Genomic DNA, 20,073 nt, shown 5'->3' with positions numbered 1-20,073 from the left:
CGATTAATCGTGCATCTCTACTATAAACACATCTAATGTAAGTTTCATTCATACTGAAATCTAGAGGGCACCCTCGTACAGAATGTCCAAATATGCCTCTCAGAAGTAATATAACCTAAATATGGACAATCCCTAATATAGACAAAGACATCTTTCTATAACTGTAACTGAATAAAAAGAAGATAGAAACGCTTTGACAACTTAAACATAAAGACAATAAACACAACGTGACAATATATGGTTTATCTGTGTTCTTTATGCCATCTTGGGTATTTTCAGTAGGCATGTGATGATCTTGCGATAATAAAACATGACAATATTTTAGGGCTGCAACAACTAATCGATAAAATCGATAATAATCAATTATGAAAATCGTTGTCAACGAATGTCATTATTGATTAGGCATAAGAAAAAAATTTGTTTGGTTCCGGTTTCTGACCGACCCTGTCAATTTATGTGCAACCCAAATTTATTTTATGAGCTTGGGGAAGAAATAATACAAATTAAATACACAAATAAAAAACTTTGAGGCGAACTATAATTTATGTTTTTGTACAGCATAGTATTTGTATAGCCTGTTGTCCTCCAGCAATGCGAACAAACGAGGCAGCCACGGGCGTTCACACATCGTTGTTGTCATGTAGATGCACTGCTGCGCTTGTCACAGGGAGCATGAACAGGACTCCAGACTAACTTTTCCACTGGTTGCACTGGTGCTACCAACTTTCTCAGTTGGTCGCACCTTTATTTATTTTTTTTGCTACATGCCATGGGATTAATCAATGCATGCTGATGAATAGTGGTTTTAATGGACCAAGGCTAGCAATCTATCTATTTACATTTGAATCATATTCTATCTATGTATCTAATCATATTCTATCATCTAAATCTCACACTCCTTACCTCCTGCATTGGTCTTGCTCTCTCTCCCTCGCACATATTAATCAAAATAAATCGACACGATGGAAATGTCGGAAGACTAAAGTTTCATGTGGAGCATTTGGAGATTTCTTTTTTCCTGAATTACCGCTGGGTAGGCATGTGCCGGTATCAAATTTTCATGCTGCGATTAATTGATTGAGCTTTTATCACGGTATGCGGTATTATCACGATATTTTAATTGCACAAGAGAAACAGACGGATTGGGGGTATCTAAAAAAAACTTGCATCACAATGTGTAATTGTGATTGTCAAAACATTAATTTTATTTTTTAGTGACAACATGTTATAATGTTTACATGGTACAGTTACTGAGGCTACTGTTTGTATTATTGCTTAACACAATTTTCATGATTTCAATTAAATTCTTGGATTTAATTTCAATCTTGATTCAATATTGACTCATTTGGATAAATATTAGGTAGGCTACAGTAAATAGCCTGCATTTAATTTTTTCTCAAGAAAAAATATATCTCACATAATGCTGTAAACATACAGAGAGAAATTAAATATAATGCATACAATATAAATATAATAATAATATAAATATAAAAATGTAATATGCCGTAATTTTCATTATAATAACAATTATATAATGACAAGTAAACATATATTAAAATATGTAATATAGTGCACATATTTAGCAAAATACTCCTCTCTATAGCTATTTTCTTATAGTCAACTAACATTAAATGGCTTTCCTGAGGTAAATGTAACGTTCTGTGACATAATTGTTCTCCTGCAGTGTTATTGACCTCTTTCCGTGGTTGAAAAACACTGATTGATCGAAAGTACGTATACCTTTCGGTGGGTTGTACTGTAGCTTTAATAAAAAGTAACAGATGATCTGTTTACTTGAACTGAGGCGCGCGATCTGTCACGTCATTTACAAGCACCAAAACAGTATTTATTGTCTGAATTTCGTTATAAAACCTGAGAGCTGATATTTTTTTCATATCAAAAGTAACCTGCTCTGTCTAGTCTGTCGGTGTCAGTGTCCTCTTTGTTCCGCGATTTTTCTCTGCGTGAGAAAATGGATGTGTGGCGCGAGACCGTGTGAAAGTGTCAATTGCGTGAGTCTCAAGCTGCTGAATGCGTGAGAGTTGGCAGCCATGCGGGGGATAAATAGTCGGCAGCGTTCCTCCTTCCGCCGTGCTTCTTTTCCATGTGAGGATTGTTTACATTAGACTAGAGTGCACACTGCATTCACACAGTGCTTCTACATGTGATGTGGGGATTGTTTACATCAAAGTGCGCATGTGTTTTGCGCAGCATATACGCATTGTTTTTTTAAGCGGTTGATGGAAAATAAGCTGATGCGCGTTCTAAAAATCTAAATTCGGATCTATTATTTTTCACGGTATTTCGAAGTCCCCGCGATAACAATATCGTGCATATTCATTACCGCGATTTATCGCATTACCGAATACCGGCACATGTCTACCGCTGGGTGGGAATTGTGCTAAAATACGTTGCCTTATCTTCCCTGAAAAGCGTTCCACACATTCAGCTGACCTATAAACCACACTTTAAATAAACGAAAAAAACTATCCAGTGATGAAATGTTTTCTGTGATGACACAAATCTTGTGGGATGTCCTAACCGCCGGGATAATCACAAAACGCGCACACGTCCGATAATTACACATCCAATTCGCGAACTAATGACTCATTTGAACCAATTCGTTTTAATGAATGGTTAAAACAACTGATCTTTCCAACACTGAACTCACGAGACATCTGACGTGCCGTCTGACGTCCCGTTTGCCTCCGCGCACACATTTAAAATCAGCGTGTGTATGTTTGTAACATGCTGGGACACACAAGGTGGTAGAGTACATGTACAGGTAGGCTACGTTATGAAAATATAGAGTAGCTTTTCCATCGCTACTGTAAATAAAAATTAAAAAAAAAATAATAATAATTTCCTTCCTATCCCTTGCTGCCACTGGACAAAAAAAAAAGTCCCTACCGACCCATGACTTCAACTGACAACCAACCGGAACCAAACTCTTTTTTTTTTTTTATGCCTTAGTTGGTCTGCTTTCGTCACGGGGAGCGTTTACTGATGACGTCACTTTCATGACAACACAGTCACACGCGAAATGGCAGTGAGTACCAGATAGCTATCCGATCTGAGAAAACAATGCTACTGTGTAAACAGCTGTGTTTACTAACTTCGGGAAAGTCACACTAAATCTATTTTGTCTCGAGCATCAGGTTGCGCAATCAGTTCGCTTGCAACATAAGTGATGGATTAAAATAGTGCTACCGCAGAAATGTTAAATTAAAACGGTGTTTACAAAATGAAGCACTGAATATAAAGGCAGTTAATAACAGCAGCAGTAAAAGATTGTTTTTTTAGTCACTGTAGTCAGTGGTTTTCAGCGAATGCTTGTGCGCTAATGCATCATTTCTCCTGTCCTTTACTCAAGCCTGTTAGCTTGCTGCATAACTCCATTCCGTTCTTTTAATAGCATTTGTCTACTATTAAATTTTAATTGTTTTTCAAACGCGACCTACTGCAGCTCTACTACGTTCACACGATATTTGGCTTTTTTAAAATATCCCCAATCGGCCGATACGTTTTTCTGATTGGCCGATGTGTTGGAAGTGGGACTTTTATTTTGACTGCGCTGCAGACTTTTATTTTGACGGGCGGCGCTGAGAACACCAGCACCAGAGGGGTGGTGATGGCGCAGTGGATAAGACACATGCCTTTGGTGTGAGAGACCCAGGTTCGAATCCACTGTGAGACACCAATGTGTCCCTGAGCAAGACACTTAACCCCTAGTTGCTCCAGAGGCGTGTGACCTCTGACATACATAGCAATTGTAAGTCGCTTTGGATAAAAGCGTCAGCTAAATGAATAAATGTAAATGAGAAGAGAACGGCAGCGCCTGAATCTGATCATACAGCGCTCACTCACATTCTCCGTCTCTCTGTCAGTCATATCTAATACTTTGTTAGACAGAACCGGTGGCTACAGAACTGGTAATCAAAGAAAGTAAATGGTATGCGAAAAAGTAATACACCCGGCATTATCACAATGTTCTTCCCGCATAGTCAGCTGAGCTATTGTTGTTATATTTACATGATAGCATACTGCAAATAGTTCGCGTTGCTAACGTTGTGCTTACTGTTTTGTAGACAATACTGCCTAACAGTCTATCGTCACTTTATGGAATGGGTCCTGCAATGCGAGCGACTTGGTAAAGACTATCGTCTCGTTTTGCCCACCTTTGTTGTCCAGGATATCAGACGGAGATATCCAGCTCCTGACGGGCAATACTGTGAATATAAGGAAACAGTTGAAGCTCTGGAAGAGCTTTGAGTGTAAAAGTGTTAATATTATTTTTTTAATTAAAAGTTGTAACTCACATTGGTTGTGGTTCTTTTTATAAACCTTTACTGTTACAAGAGTATGGATTAGCCTAGAGAAATGTTTGGATACTGCCGCCTGTAACCGATACGCGTGGTTAGGGAGTGGCTGGGCCTCGTAAGGCCAGCAAAGCAAGTGCTTTCTGGGAGTTGTTGTCTTTCAGCCACATGAGTAAAAAATAAATTTTCTGCCTTTTCTCAGTCTAGAATGCTTCAATTTCTAAAATAATTTCACATTTCTACTATATAAATGATCATTATTAAATACACATTCATCTTCCCAGAGCTGAAGTATCCCTTTAACTTGCATTTTTACACCAGACAGGCTAAACATCGGTTCAAAATATCGGTTATCGGTCTATTTGATCTGTAATAATCGGTATCTGCATCGGCCCTGAAAATCACATATCGGTCGACACCTACAGAAAACCAACCCGCCCATCTGCACAGAACTTCACGTGAGTGAAGATTTGGGAAAAGAAACTTCAAAAGAGATTTCATGTCCAGTGGTATAGGCCTTTTAAATGGAATATTGTTAATTTCGCTGATAATCGGGTGACCAGATCACATACTAGAATAAAAAACTTAAATTTATGGGCTTATGCACAACTCTCTCATTCATCATGAATCCAAATATTTACATGGCTGCGATGTAGCCTAACATTTAATTGCTAACCTATTATTTATTTTGTAAACAAAGCTTTGTGCTTCTCTCGTGTCATAATATTCATGTAAAACAGCATTCACATACAAAAAATGTGTTTTGGCGTACCACCACCGGTACTCAGCCACCGTGTTGGTGCGATTGTCAAGTTTACCAGCACAGCCCTAATTGTCACTTCCCTATTCATTAGAATAAAGTATATTTATAATGCAGTGCTAATTGACATAGCATTAGATAATTACTGCATAGAAGAATACTACAAAATACATTTTCTGCCTCATTCTGTATAAGAAGCTACTTCAGATCCAAAATAAAGGTTATTTCAAACACTCGACTGACGTTATCGACAAGTTTGGAGTAAAAACATGTAGGCTAAAGTTTGATGTATTTTGCTTTGCAAATGTCATTTACTCAAACTCTCAGTGCTTGCAAAGATGGGGCAGAATTTACTGAGCTGATCGAGCCGCTCTGATCACACTGCCGCATGATGGAAACCCACTGTGCATATATTTATTAAGTATCATATTAAAGCATTAGTCATAAAGAAAAAAAAGTTTGGTTCCGGTTGGTTGTCAGTTGAGGTCATGGGTCGGTAGGGACTTTTTTTTTTTCTCCAGTGACAGCAAGGGAGAGGAAGGAAATTATTATTTTTTTTTTAAATTTCAATTTACAGTATCGATGGATAAGCTACTCTATTTTTTCATAACATAGCCTACCTGTACATGTACTCTACCACCTTGTGTGTCCCAGCATGTTACACACACGCGGTGATTTTAAATGTGTGCGCGGGGGCAAACGGGGTTGCCTTATTGTGAAGTGTTACCGATTAGTTATACACCGATTCAGACGTCTCTAGAGTTCAGTGTTGGAAAGATCAGTTGTTTTAACCATTCATTAAAACGAATTGGTTCAAATGAGTCATTAGTTCGCGAATTGGACGTGTCATTATCGGGCGTGTGCGCGTTTTGTGATTATCCCGGCGGTTAGGACATCCCACAAGATTTGTGTCATCACAGAAAACATTTCATCACTGGATAGTTTTTTTCGTTTATTTAAAGTGTGGTTTATAGGTCAGCTGAATGTGTGGAACGCTTTTCAGGGAAGATAAGGCAACGTATTTTAGCACAATTCCCACCCAGCGGTAATTCAGGAAAAAAGAAATCTCCGAATGCTCCACATGAAACTTTAGTCTTCCGACCTTTCCATCGTGTCGATTTATTTTGATTAATATGTGCGAGGGAGAGAGAGCAAGACAGCGCTTACCGTACGTTCACACCGCCGCCGACTTGAGCTTCCAAAGCGGCCGGAAGTCATTAATTTTCAATGGAAGCTGGCTTCTCTCAGCTGCAAGGAGCGTCAAATCCCTCGGCGTCACGTTTTGGGCGTTTTGAGCGTCAATAAGAAAGTTGAAAGAAGCTCAACTTTATGGTAATGAGCTATGATGCGGTTCAGCGGCAAGCAGCGGCAAAACGCCAGAAACCAATCAGAATAAAGACGTCCTTCACTCTGGCTGATTCCGGAGAAACATACGATGTGAACTTTCGTTCCTACCAAAACATTAGTTCCGAGAAAATGGAGGAGAAGCTGATAATCGCTGTTGCTGGGTTTCCTATTATATATGATATGACGTTGTTTGCTTACAGGGACCAGTTACAAAAGAACGAGGCATGGGATACGCTCGTTTTAAGCGGGAATGCAATTCATTTGCTCGCGGTGACAACGATTTGACCAATTGCACTAATGCAAATAATAGCCTAATGCAAATAATAATAATAATAGCTAATTATTTTTTTTTCCCCGTCCAAATGTGACCAAAACGGTTATAAAAATGCTGTCATTATAAAAGGTTTCTTCAATGTATTGCTTGTTTTTTCTGTTTATTACATTTCATGTTGTGACACTTCTCTTCTCCCTGCTACGTCAGAGCGTCCAAAGCGTCAACGAGCTTCCCCGTGCTTTTTGACAAGCGTCCTTGACAGAGCGGCCAGAGCTTCTTTGACGCTCAAGTCGGCTGCGGTGTGAACGTACAGTTGGTTTTGAGATGGTGAAGCCTATACTTTCGCCTGGCTCCGCAGAGAGAGTGCGCGCGCGGGGCTATCTCTCTATCTCTGCTCGTTCAGTTCATGTGCCCTGTCACAAGCGCAGCAGTGCATCTACATGACACAGGGTTCTACGCTAAGGTTTTTCCCAAGGAGGACATGTGCTCCTAAATTGAAAAATGTTGGAGCACACAAAGAAATTTTGGAGCGCAGTGAAAATTTTTAATTTAACAGAGTTTAACAAACTATTTATTATACATATACACTACGTGTGTGCTCCTTCTCTTTGTGTTCAACTATGGTGTGAAACCGTCGATTTGATGCAGAAGTATAAATCACACTTTACAATCACTTTAGTAAAACAGAACAAGGGGAACGTGTTGCTCTCAGGAGGCTAGGAGCACATTGGCACACCTGTGCGTTGGACATCTGCATCTTTCCACTGCAGAGGCGCTTTCCACAACATGGAGGAGAAACTAGTTTAAATGAGTGTGTTAGTATTTACTAGTATTAGTATCTACTGTAGTAGATTTAGTCGACTAAAATCTTTTTGCATTTTGTCGACTAAAACTAAAACAATTCAGATGAATAAAATATAATGGGTTTAGTTCAATTGTAATGCATTAATTTAGAATTTCTCTAAAATTTCTAAACCCATATACTCCCGGAGAAAACATCTATTAACCTGTTAATATGAATGATTTTAAATTTGAACATGCAATACAGATACAGATTTAACTACTGTGACTTAAAAAATATCTTAAAATTAAATAAAACCACTTTTCCTAAAGTAGAATAGCCTTCTTTTCAATGAATGATATATGCATTCTTTATAACTACTTGCATACATCATTCTTTATTCTTTCAAGCAGCAGACATTTATTTGTATGAATTAAATATATTGAATCCTTATTAAAGCTATTAACGCGCAATGAATGCTTTTCTCTTTTCTTTTGTTGCTTGATCAATATTAAGGACACAGACCGCATTAGGTTTATTACCCACTGTCACTTTAAGAAATCGGATCATGTCCAATGACATGCGGGTCCAATTGCACTGATGCACAAGCACGATACACTCAAAACTGTCAAGACATAACCAACATAGTTTACGTGAAAACTCTCCAAAACAGACACGAAAGAGAGCTCAATTCAGTACTCGTGCACTGTATGTGTCTGTGCATAGCTGCACACTTCGGGTCGGGTGTGTGCGCACAGAAAACCGAACCAAATAGAGCTCTTTTTTGCGTCGTCACTCTTATTCAGATCTATATGTCTGCTCTACTCATTCTCCCAGACGTTTATATTTTTTTACGTTTTATGAGACATGCAGCGTTTCGCTGGGTAGATCAGTTACAGTACAAAAATGCACATCTACCACAAATGCAGGACATCAGTTCAGACTGGATCGCTTCCCAAATCGTCACTATCTAACATTTCTGTCTAGTTTTTATTCGTTGACGAAAATGTCAATCGATTTTCGTCATAGTTTTTGTCATTCAAAACTAGTTTTTATTTAGTTATCGTCTCGTTTACGATTATGGTATGTTGTAGTTACTCGCACCTTGTGCTCGTAAATCATTTTTCCGGTTCGCACGTATCGATTTTTAGGGGCATATGCGAGCAAAATGGTCGCACTGTAGAGCCCTGTGACAACGATGTGTGAACGCCCGTGGCTGCCTCGTTTGTTAGCATTTCTGGAGGACAACAGGCTATACAAATACGGTGCTGAACAAAAACAAATTATAGTCCGCCTCAGTTTTTTATTTGTGTATTTATTTAATTTGTATTATTTCTTCCCCGAGCTCATAAAATAAATTTGGGTCGCACATAAATTGACAGGGTCGCTCAGAAACCGGATCCAAACAAAACATTTTTTTATGCCTTAGCATATTGTGCATCTAAACATAGTACTGATTGTCTGGTTAACAGAAGTCATTCAGTTTTGTATCAGTTCCAGAATTGACCGACAGCCTTGTCAATCCTTACTGCACATATTTTCCTTTTTGAAGTCAGCAAGTTTGTGTACATCTCATTTGTCACTAAATTGCTGCTTATTTTTGCATTAGCTATATCCACTAGGGCTGTCATGATTCCTTAATTAAATTTGTGTTCTCGATTTAAAAAAAAATCCTTGATTGCAATTTACCCATGTCAAGTAACCAGCAAAATACCAGAAGTGGCGGATTCCATGGAAGAGAATCCATGAACCGTACTAAAACATAGTGTTTATTGTAAATTCACAAAGGCTGTGATTCAGTTAAATAAATATATGCATTTTAAATATTTACATGCTTGTACTTTACATGCGTCTCAGAGCAGGGGCCTGTACCATGATGGTAGTTGAACTCAGGGTTACAGGATTAGTTTTGAGTTGACACAACCAAACCAATTCAACCAGGCTTTGTTGGTCCATGATGGTGATTATCAACTTTCTCTGTCAACACAGGTTTTATTCCTGAGTTTAGGTGTGATGTCAGTAGCGAACAGCCAATCACATGCTGAGAAGGAGTGAAACCGATTCATTTCTTGTGAGAGAAGCAGCGCGATTCACTTCTCTCTTCTGCAGAATATTACGAGATAATGAAAAATATTACAAATTTACACTGCAAGAAGAAAATAGCTGTCTAAGAGGACAACTGAAAGAAAAGGTCTTGCTATATCAGTGCAAGCAAAAGTTGTGAAGTTAGTTTATTCAGTTGATAAACATATTGAGAAAATTGAACATTTAAGCTCGTGTAGCCTAGTCATTTTCTAGCTTTATCTATCTATTGATTCTAAAGCGTATTATATTAACTTTATATATTTATTTATTTAAACGGTGCATAATAATAATTGATAAACTTAAATTGTACGTGTGATCGATTTAAGGGTATAACAATTAATTGCCGCAAACTAAACTGAAACTTGCCTGTCTAGCCACCTAAACCGGCTTCATGATATAGGCCCCAGCTCCTTTCACGATAACTGCTGTTCCACAAAAACTGTTTTCATTTACGTGCGTGGAGCGCGTCTCAAACTCCATCTCTGCATATGCTGAGAGTTTGGGTTGCGTATAACGTTCATGTGGGAATGCAATGTGCACCATTTCATTAGATTTGTAGGGCAAATCATTTATAAACATATGTGCCAACACACATTTTTAAAAATGCTAAAAGTTCATTGTGATTTCAAAATAAGTTTAACCCCTCACTGTGTGCATGGTTTGATGTCCACATATTCTTGTTCACGAAGTTAGTGGCTGTAGCATTTAAGAGTAAGTACACATTTGAATTTAAATGGCCAATATTAAACAAGGATTTGATCTGTTGTAAAGTGTAACAACAACAATCACCAGGCCGTTGGCGCCCTCTGCCGGCATTTTTATAGATAATGTACATAAGTTGATTTGTTTATATTATGTACATATTAGGGCTGGGCGATATGACCAAAATCTCATTTCCCGATAACGATATATCACGATATAGTAACCTACCTTTTCTGTAAATTCAATCAATTAATAGTTACATAGGACTATATTTTTTTTAATGTATGTATGTGTGCGTTTTATATATTAATATATATGTATATATGTGTATGTATGTGTGTGTGTGTGTGTGTGTGTGTGTGTGTGTTATATATTTACCACATGGAAAGGACTATTTCTTTTTTACATTTTAAAGTATATAGCCTAATCAAAAATGTACTTATTCATATAGGATTATTTTTCTCCCTTTATTTAGAACTTCTGGGCCAATGTTAAAGAATGTAGAAATATAAAATATGAATGACATATAAAACGCATTTAAAAAAGAAATGATTACAGCCCCAACATAAAATATTTATATATAAAATAAATTTTGTTGTACATTGTTTAAAATGTAGCTCAAGGCTCCGAACCGGTTCAATGGATGAAAACAAAATCGTAAACTAACAAAATTTTGACAGAAACATAACCAGAAGCGGAATGTAAGAGCAAACGTAAATCGTTCTGAACAGAAAAGCTTATTTGAAATGGCCGATTAATAACTTTATTTCCGTCCCTAATTGTTATTGTATTTTTAAGTCATTTTAGAGACTTAGGTCTTTGATTAGGCCTATTTTTATTACCACAAAATTAATCGTCAAAATAATCAACTGATTACTCAACTGCAAAAATAATCGGTGACAGCCCTAATATCCACCATATTGCATTATAGCCTAGTTATTTGTCGGCATATACTATTTTAATAAACTGTTGAACCACGTTTTTTTGTAGGATATCTGCTCTTGGTGGTTCAATGTTCCATTGTTTTTATGGGACACTGCTCTTAAGAAAAATGTAAATAAGGTCAGGTTTGTTTGGACTAGTAGTAGTGCTGGGCGGTATACCGGTTCATACCGAATACCAGTGTTTATTTTTGTGATGATATGAATTTTGAATATACCGCAATACCAGTGTATGTCACTTTAACAATGTTCAGAACGTGGCGCGACACTGTTTGAGAGAGTCCTTTTCACTGTTGCACTGTGGTGATGCACAGCTGTGTGTGTTACTAAGCGTGATGGTGAAGATGGATAGGTTAAACTATATTACAGCGTTTCCCATACATACGGAGCACAATAGAATAGTAGCGCAATAATCCTGACTAAAATATATATACTGCTAAAATATTTGTTGCTGGACACAATAGATGTCGTATGTGGAATTTTAAACCTACAAGGAAGTATATTTTTATGAAAGTGACCATTATAATGGGGTACCGGTAATCAAATGTTGGCTAATATAATTAGTTTGTGCTTTTATTTCTTTTATTTCTGGAGCATTATTGTTGTTTTTAGATTGTAATGTTACAATGTTAGCATGTAATGTGATTTTTAACCACCTTTTTGCATATAATATATTGCATAGCCTGCATTACATTCAGTATTTTGTTTCCTTCAATATCAACATTGTTTGTTGGATATCATTGGGCAGGATGTGAAATAACATTTTTTTAAATAAATACAGATTTTCTTTAACCAAATAGAAAAACGTAGAAAGTACCGAGATATATATCGTATATCGCCATTTAACCACAAAATACAGAGATTTTTTTTGGCCATATCGCCAAGCCTTAAGTTGAACGTGTTGTAAAATGATGATTGAAAACTTAAGTGTGTCTCCTAATCACTCATCGCTCTGCTAGAAAAGCACCGATATTAGATGTGTTCATAATATTTTGGCATAAAACATGACTGCTGTCATTGCTGAAGGGGTTTGCTTTCATTTCCTTTACTTTTCCCATACGCTTTAAGTGTACACCTTACCTGTGCTGTCAATAATAACAGTATTATTTGAGAAGTCTCATTATTGAAGTGGAATGCTAGAAATTGCCTTTTCAATTGTTCAGTTCCCCAACCTAAATCTGCCTTTATCCATCTCTTCACACTCTAGAGGTAAACATTGTTTTTATTATGTGGTTTTCCAGCTATTATGCACAAGCCAGGCTGTGTGAGGAAATGTGTTGTACTGAAGGCCTAAGTGAAGTGGAATATTTAGGACTCAATGTATTCTGTCATCCTCATTATTGTAAAACCTGATGTTCTTTTAATTTTTTTCCACAGGATTATAATCCTTCCACAATAGCCAGGTTCACATACAGGCATGTAAAGTTTCTCTACTTTACACATTACAGGGCTCAACGCTAAGGATTTTTTCTACTGGCCCGGTCAACAAAAAATTAATCAAGTAAAAGAAAAGACAATGGGCCTATAAAATTAGCCTAGTTTTGTTTTTGTTATTTTTGATACATGTACCCATAATAAATAAGGTGTAATGACTCCAAAGGCTACTAGTTTAAACAGTAAGTAATAAAATAGGAACAAATAATCAAATTACGAGCAATAGCACAAATAAATACAACAGATCGAACATATAAATGAAACAAACTGTGCTTTTCAGGTTTATCATATAGGTTTAAAAAGGAGATTTGAGGTACAGAAATTGTAATCTAATATATAAATAACTATAGATCAACCTTTATTAAAGTCAATCAGTGAAGTTAAAGATAAATATATATTTTTTTAAATGTTGAAAATACGAAATGTTAAATACTGTTATTTTAAATAATAAAAACATGAAAAGATAGGCCCCACTTTAAATGTGAAATTAAAACCACCAGGAGGTGGCAGCAAGTCACAGTTAATGAGTGAGTCATTGAGATTCAAAGGTTGATTCATTCAGGAACGAAGCATTTTTCTATCTTAGTGGCTGCATCCGAAAACGTAGGCAGTGACTTGTTGAAAATTAAGTGAATATTTAATGACTACAATAGTAACGTCTTGCTAGAAATGACATCAAAAGTGATAGACGTTGGTCAAAAATGTACATTTACACACAGACTGAAGACCAGCCGCAACTCTCAAACGCCACCTTTATTTTTCTAACTCAACTGTCAGAATGGAAAGCACAGGATTGTGGGATATCAAAGGCAGCAAAGGATACATCAATGGTGCTTTCAAAAAAACGATCAAATGAAGGTATCTTAGGAGACAGGAATTGAAACCAACTAGGAGTGTGCACGAATATTCAAATTTTCGAATATTCAATCTGTAATTATTATTCGAAAAATACAACACTATTTGAATTTTACAAGTGAATCCATGATAAATCCCAAGCACTAACTCAGTTATAATTAAATGCACTGGGTGGCGCTGTGGAGCATGTTAACAAGTTGTTTGTATTTGATCACATAATGTTGTCGTCTGCCTCGCAAAGTTTGGAATTTGCCTACTTGATAATGATCTTACAAAATGGAATTAGCCTATTTTTGATAAAATGAATTAATGAATCTGAGTTATAATACCACCACAATCAATGAGAAATCACATGAAATCTAAACCGCAGTCGACTGAAGACAGCTGTCCATCACTGCATTCACAACTGCAGGTAAGCGCAGCTGTAACGCGAGTGATCATATATCATAACTTATCTTATAGCCAAATTACCCTACTTTTGAGCCTACTTCCTTTAAGTTTCCTTGAAGGAGAACAATTTAAAAACAGAAAACGCAAAGTGCTATTAGAAACTTCACTTAGAACACTGTTATCATTGTGTCTCTGAAACATCTGTCAGCGCAGCGCGTTTTCTCACTCGAAGCATGTGGATGTTATTGTTTTTCTCAAAATAAACGGTAGGCTAAACAATATAAAAAAGATAATCATATGCTGACTCGAGTGCATATGTACGTTCTGTACGATAACTGCGCTGTCTGCTTTATTAGCCGTTTTTTTCCGTTCGTGCTGCTTGAGATTAAATGCTTTTGTTCTTTATATTTTTTTGTTTACACGTACTGTTTAATGTTTTCAACTAAAATAAAACTTTAACATATATTGTAAGCTTGTTGTGTATATTGCCTAATTGTAAGCTTGTTCGGAAATGGTGAGACAAACTTAAAAAAAGCTTTTTCGTTAAACGTCATTTAAATAAATTTGATTTTTATGATCCTGAATATTCGAATGCAATTTTTTTTTTTGAAAAATGCCCATCCCTAAAACTAACATTGCATTCGGACGTGCCTTGATGCCTTCTGCCCTTGAAATTTGTCAGAACATTTATCAGTTTGGATGCAGCCAATGAGTGAGTCATTGAATCATTGATTCAGCTAATTTGTTCAAATAGCTGAAATATTCACTCAGATACAGTCGTTTGTTGCTCAGTGACGCAAAACAGTGCTGTGGACTGTGTTTGGATCTATTTTCGGAATAGATCTAGATTCTATTTTGTTTGGATTTATTATCTATTTGCGGAATAGAGCGAAACAGGTGATTTTATGTCTGAAATGTAAGTCACTTAATATTAACTTGTTTATTAAACTGCACGTTGTATAAAATCAATGTCATATTTGGAATCATTAGGGTTGGCTATCGAAACCCGGTACTAATATGGAACTAGGGATGGGCACGAGTACTCGTACGTGACAGCGACAATCGATGTGAAAACGATGATCGTCCAAAAAATAAAAACATTGATCTTTTTTTTGCGGCATTTGAGGCGGTTTCTGAGGTCTGATTTGTTAGAGTTAGACAGCACGCCTTCCAGACCGGCAAAATAAAGTGAAACTGGATTTGAAAATGCGCACTGCAGCGAATCACTTTGATCATGAAATGCAGTTAAGTGCAAGATGTGTAGCGCCATCTATTATAGCCTAACATTATAATGAAAAAACTATTGTAATATAGAATGTTGTAAATTCTTTGATGTTGTGGACACGCACGCTCTCAGCGCGCTGAAATTCTGAAGCACAGAGTAGCACGGTTAAGTTCATGTGCGCATTTGTGTCTTGTTGTGCAGATGTAGGTCTAAGTTGTAAGATTACTTTTATGTTGTCTTTATCTGATTAATCTTAAATAAGAAACGTTTGGTTGAGTTTAATAACGAGCTAGCAAAATGCAGCAGTTTACCGAATGTTCATTCACTCATCAGTTTCAGCTCAAATGGAATGTCCGACATTATTGACTATGATTGGGTTATTTGAGACGGTCATATTCCTTTTTAGATAGGCTTGATAGGCAAAAATTATAGATATTTATAATGCAGCAGTGTTATTTTTTTCTCATTTTTTAATTTAAATTTGTTTCTTGTTATGGCTTCGAAAATGTGCAATGATGACTGTAATCACTTTCTATCATAAAATAAAAATTAAGAGCAAGATGTGCAGCATCAATATATACACATAGCATTATAATGAGAACAGGATTGTAGCCCCCTGCACATGCCCCGCCCCCCGAATACTAGAGTACTTGTTTTTTGAGACCTATCAATGATTGAAATGAGAAATTAAAATAAAATGCCAATCCCTATATGGAACGCTGTCATATATCACAACTATTCAGTGTTTTCAACCGCATAAGGTTTATTTTAGGTTTCAGTAATTTAAATACACAAGTACTTGGCTAACAAAACAATACATTTATAGTTTGTAAAATACACTCTGATGTCTATGGAAAGGGCAATAACAATCATTTCAATTATAAATTGATGACGTGTTTAGATACACATTGTGTACTGGGTAACTATAGAATTTACTCTATTCTTCAATTCTTCTCACATGGGAGAAGTGGATGATGTTGTAGCCTTAATCCCTCATAATTCTCTCCGGTGCATAGCTGCATACTAACATGGAGGTGACCATCGTGCGTTACAGATCAACTAACATGAATCATGATCATTATAAAGGTTTCTTAAATGACAAAACACATTCACTTATGTATTTAAGAATAAAAAATATCAGCCAAGGACTGACTGACATGTAACGCAACCAATCATAGTTCGTTTTGTTCTTTGTCATGTTTAGTATGAAAATGTAAAGTCGATGTCTCTAAAATAACAATATGGCATACATCAGAATCAGAAAGAGCTTTATTGCCAAGTGTGCTTGCACACACAAGGAATTTGTTTTGGTATTGAGGCTTCCAGTGGACATATACAAATACAACATGAAACATAATACTACAAATTATAAGAATAAAAAATAAAAATATAAATATATGAGAATAAAACTATCACAGTTGGGTTTAGTCAGAATAGACATTTTCAGATTTACAGATTATGAACCTATTTACAGTGTTTTGAATATTATAAATAAATAAATCTACATATAAGAAACACCTGAGTTGTAGGATATTGCACTAAACAGTGGGAGTATTGCACTTACAGGCATATGCCTTGGGAGGAGTGTTAACTGTTCAGGAGGGAAATGGCCTGTGGGAAGAAACTGTTCCTGTGCCGAGATGTTCTTGTGGCCAGTGATCTGAGTCTCCGTCTTGACGGTAACAGTTCAAACAGGAGGTGTCCAGGGTGAGTGGAGTCTGTGATGATTTTACCTGCTCTCTTCCTCACTCTGGAAGAGTACAGGTCCTGGAGGTTTGGCTGGGGGGCACCAATGATCCTCTCCGCAGTCCGGACTGTCCGTTGTAGTCTCCTGATGTCTGATTTGGTAGCTGAACCAAACCAGACAGTGATGGAAGCGCACAAGACAGACTCAATGACGGCTGAGTAGAACTGAATCAGCAGATCCTGTGGCAGGTTGAACTTCCTCAGCTGGCGAAGGAAGTACAGTCTCTGCTGGGCCTTTTTCACAGTGGAGTCAATGTGATTGTCCCACTTCAGGTCCTGAGAGATGATAGTGCCCAGGAACCTGAATGACTCCACTGCTTCCACAGTGCTGTTCATTATGGTGAGTGGGGGGAGTGCTGGGCTGTTCCTCCTGAAGTCCACGATCATCTCCACTGTTTTGAGCGTGTTCAGCTCAAGGTTGTTATAACTGCACCAGGCAGCCAGCTGTTCAACCTCCAGTCTGTAAGCAGACTCGTCACCGTTTTGGATGAGACCGATGACAGTGGTGTTGTCTGCAAATTTCAGGAGCTTGACAGTGGGGTCTTTAGAAGTGCAGTCATTAGTGTACAGGGAGAAGAGCAGTGGGGAGAGAACGTACCCTTGGGGGGCTCCGGTGCTGATTGTGAGTGTCTTGGATGTGTGTTTCCCCACTCTCACTCGCTGCTGCCGGTCCGTCAGGAAGCTGGTGATCCACTGACAGATCGAGGATGGTATGGAGAGCTGGGTCAGTTTGGCTGTGAGAAGACCAGGCATGATGGTATTGAAGGCCGAACTGAAGTCCACAAAGAGGATCCTTGCATAAGTCCCTGGTCTGTCGAGATGTTGCAGGATATAATGCAGTCCCATGTTGACTGCATCATCCACAGACCTGTTTGCTCTGTAAGCAAACTGAAAGGGATCCAGCAGGGGTCCAGTGATGTCCTTCAGGTGGGCCAGCACCAGTCTTTCAAACGACTTCATGACCACAGACGTGAGAGCGACAGGTCTGTAGTCATTAAGTCCAGTGATTTGGGGTTTTTTGGGGACAGGAATGATAGTGGAGCGTTTGAAGCAGCAGGGAACTTCACACTGCTCCAATGATCTGTTGAAGATCTGCGTGAAGACTGGGGCCAGTTGGTCAGCGCAGGCATCAACCAATATACATCTAATAAATTATTAATTGAAGAATGTTGTCAAGTCACCTTCATTTATATAGCGCTTTTAACAATATGGACTGTTTCAAAGCAGCTTTACAGTGATAATAGGAAATTAAAGTAAAAGAGATTGTGTTGAAAAAACGTCACTCTCCGTGTAATATTGGTTAACTATATTGAATGATATAAATATAGAAATATATACAGGGGCATTTTGCCCCTTACCTTAAATCTGTCTAGTCTAATCTATTATACTACATCACATAGTGGACTCAATGGGTGTGTTTTTGTTTGGTTCTTGTAAAGTGAGGGACATAAATCGTTAAATCAACTATTACAATATCATAGACGATATATCGCACACCACTACAAGTCGGGCAAGTGACAGTTCCGTCAACTGTCCAGAGCGTCGTTCACACTGGCCCCGGACCATCGGGCAGTCCTTATTGTTGAGCCCTGCGTTAACCAAACAGCTTAGGAATAGTTTGGTCAAAAGTTATCATTCTGTCAGTGTTTATCGTCAAAGAATCGATTGCTCCATTTTACTACAAGTCTGAATAATTCATTTAGCCTAATCTTTCATGGTTCTTGTGCTTCCTTTTTTTTTTCTTCTTGTGATCAGTTTCTTGTTACTGCATGGAAAATGCCAACTAGTGTTTTAAAATCTGCATGTCATTTTTTGATTATCTATTCAAATTCAAAGTAGCCGTTTACATTTTGAATAGAGGCAGTTTAGCCCCCTTTTCCCCCCATGTAGCCTAATTTATTGGAATGGTAATCTTACAAGACAAGGTGACATTTCAGCATTGAGCCATGTTGCTTTAGTGTGAATCACCCCACTCCATTTTTTTGTCTTAAGAACCTAAGTCTCTTTGCGAATTAATTGTCTCTGCTCTCAAAATATTTACCAAATCCCTTAAGGCATGGCACATCAGCTTGTTAGATTTAATAAGAATGGTTAACACCTAAAGGGTTTTGACCGTGCAGAAAGAATTGGTTTATGTTACGGATTTAGTTATTGGTTCTGTCAACTTCAACCTGCATTCAAAGTCAGAACGTCAGGGTCTGTTGTCATTGTTTTGGGAATGAGAATAGGCCTAAATATTGTCTGATGTCTCTGTCTGAAGGCTGTAGTTTCACAGTTACTTCATGTAGAAATATGCTCATATCTATTTAGTTGGCCTCCATATGAAACCGTCTCTGTCCTTGTGTCAGGCTCTTTGTTTTTTCCTCTTAAGGTTTGACCTACATTGATACTGTCTACCGTTAAGCCGTGGTCCTCAACTGGTGGATCATGAGTCGTAATTGGGTAGTACGTCTGTTAAAATGCAAATGATAAAATGTAGCTTATCATATTATCACACATATTAACTGGGCTATATATCAAGTTTGTATGAATGATATATCAATATATTTTTAAAAAACAAAACATATGATGAGGCAATACCATTTACATTGATATCAAGGCTCGAAATTGCAACCATTTTAGCTGATCTCTATACTGGACTTGCACGCAAACTTCATTGCAGTGATTTCCCAAAATGTCATTTTTGTGGAAATATAACACAGGCCGGAGATGCGACACGTTGAAGATGGGCGCAAAGAGGAGAGCGTAGACACCCAGCCGAGAAAATACCAAAAACAGCAAGATCACTGTTTGCGATGCTCGAAATATAGGAAGAAAAATATAAATATTGAATTGGGGTGGGGATTTAAATGAATATATCTTTGAAGGAAACTGACTGTCTTCAGAATAGTTTCGATGGCATTTTTTCACTCTTACATCTGTATAAAGTATTGTTTATAAATGCAGCGCTGCTTTGTTTATAGCGGTACCCGAAGAAATGCTTCTTTTCCATAAGCGACACCTGCTGTGAGAGAGTGAATTTGCATTCTCATTCAGTCCGTTTTTGTTTTATGCAGGTTTCTTATGTAACAAAAACACATGCTCATGCTACATGTGTGTAGCATATTTGTTGGATTGTGATTAAAATGCAATGGTTGCCTCTAATTACAAATGGCTACAGATGTTTTTTTAAGACCAGTTTGTCCTATTATAGAACAAATAAACCGCAAATAAA

General features: G+C 37.4%; 1 protein-coding gene across 2 annotated transcripts in view; it reads left to right on the top strand.

The window, feature by feature from the left end:
- The window catches only part of kansl1b (KAT8 regulatory NSL complex subunit 1b), an 82,844-nt gene that overhangs the window by 10,018 nt on the left and 52,753 nt on the right, over positions 1-20,073 (top strand). The window lies entirely within an intron of this gene.

This window comes from Siphateles boraxobius, unplaced genomic scaffold (genome assembly GCF_051911475.1).
Source record: "Siphateles boraxobius isolate OS27281-9 unplaced genomic scaffold, OSU_SipBor_1 66, whole genome shotgun sequence".
NCBI classification, from domain to species: domain Eukaryota; kingdom Metazoa; phylum Chordata; class Actinopteri; order Cypriniformes; family Leuciscidae; genus Siphateles; species Siphateles boraxobius.
The sequence above is the reverse complement of the archived record's forward strand: the minus strand, read 5'-3'. Positions and strand labels throughout refer to the sequence as shown.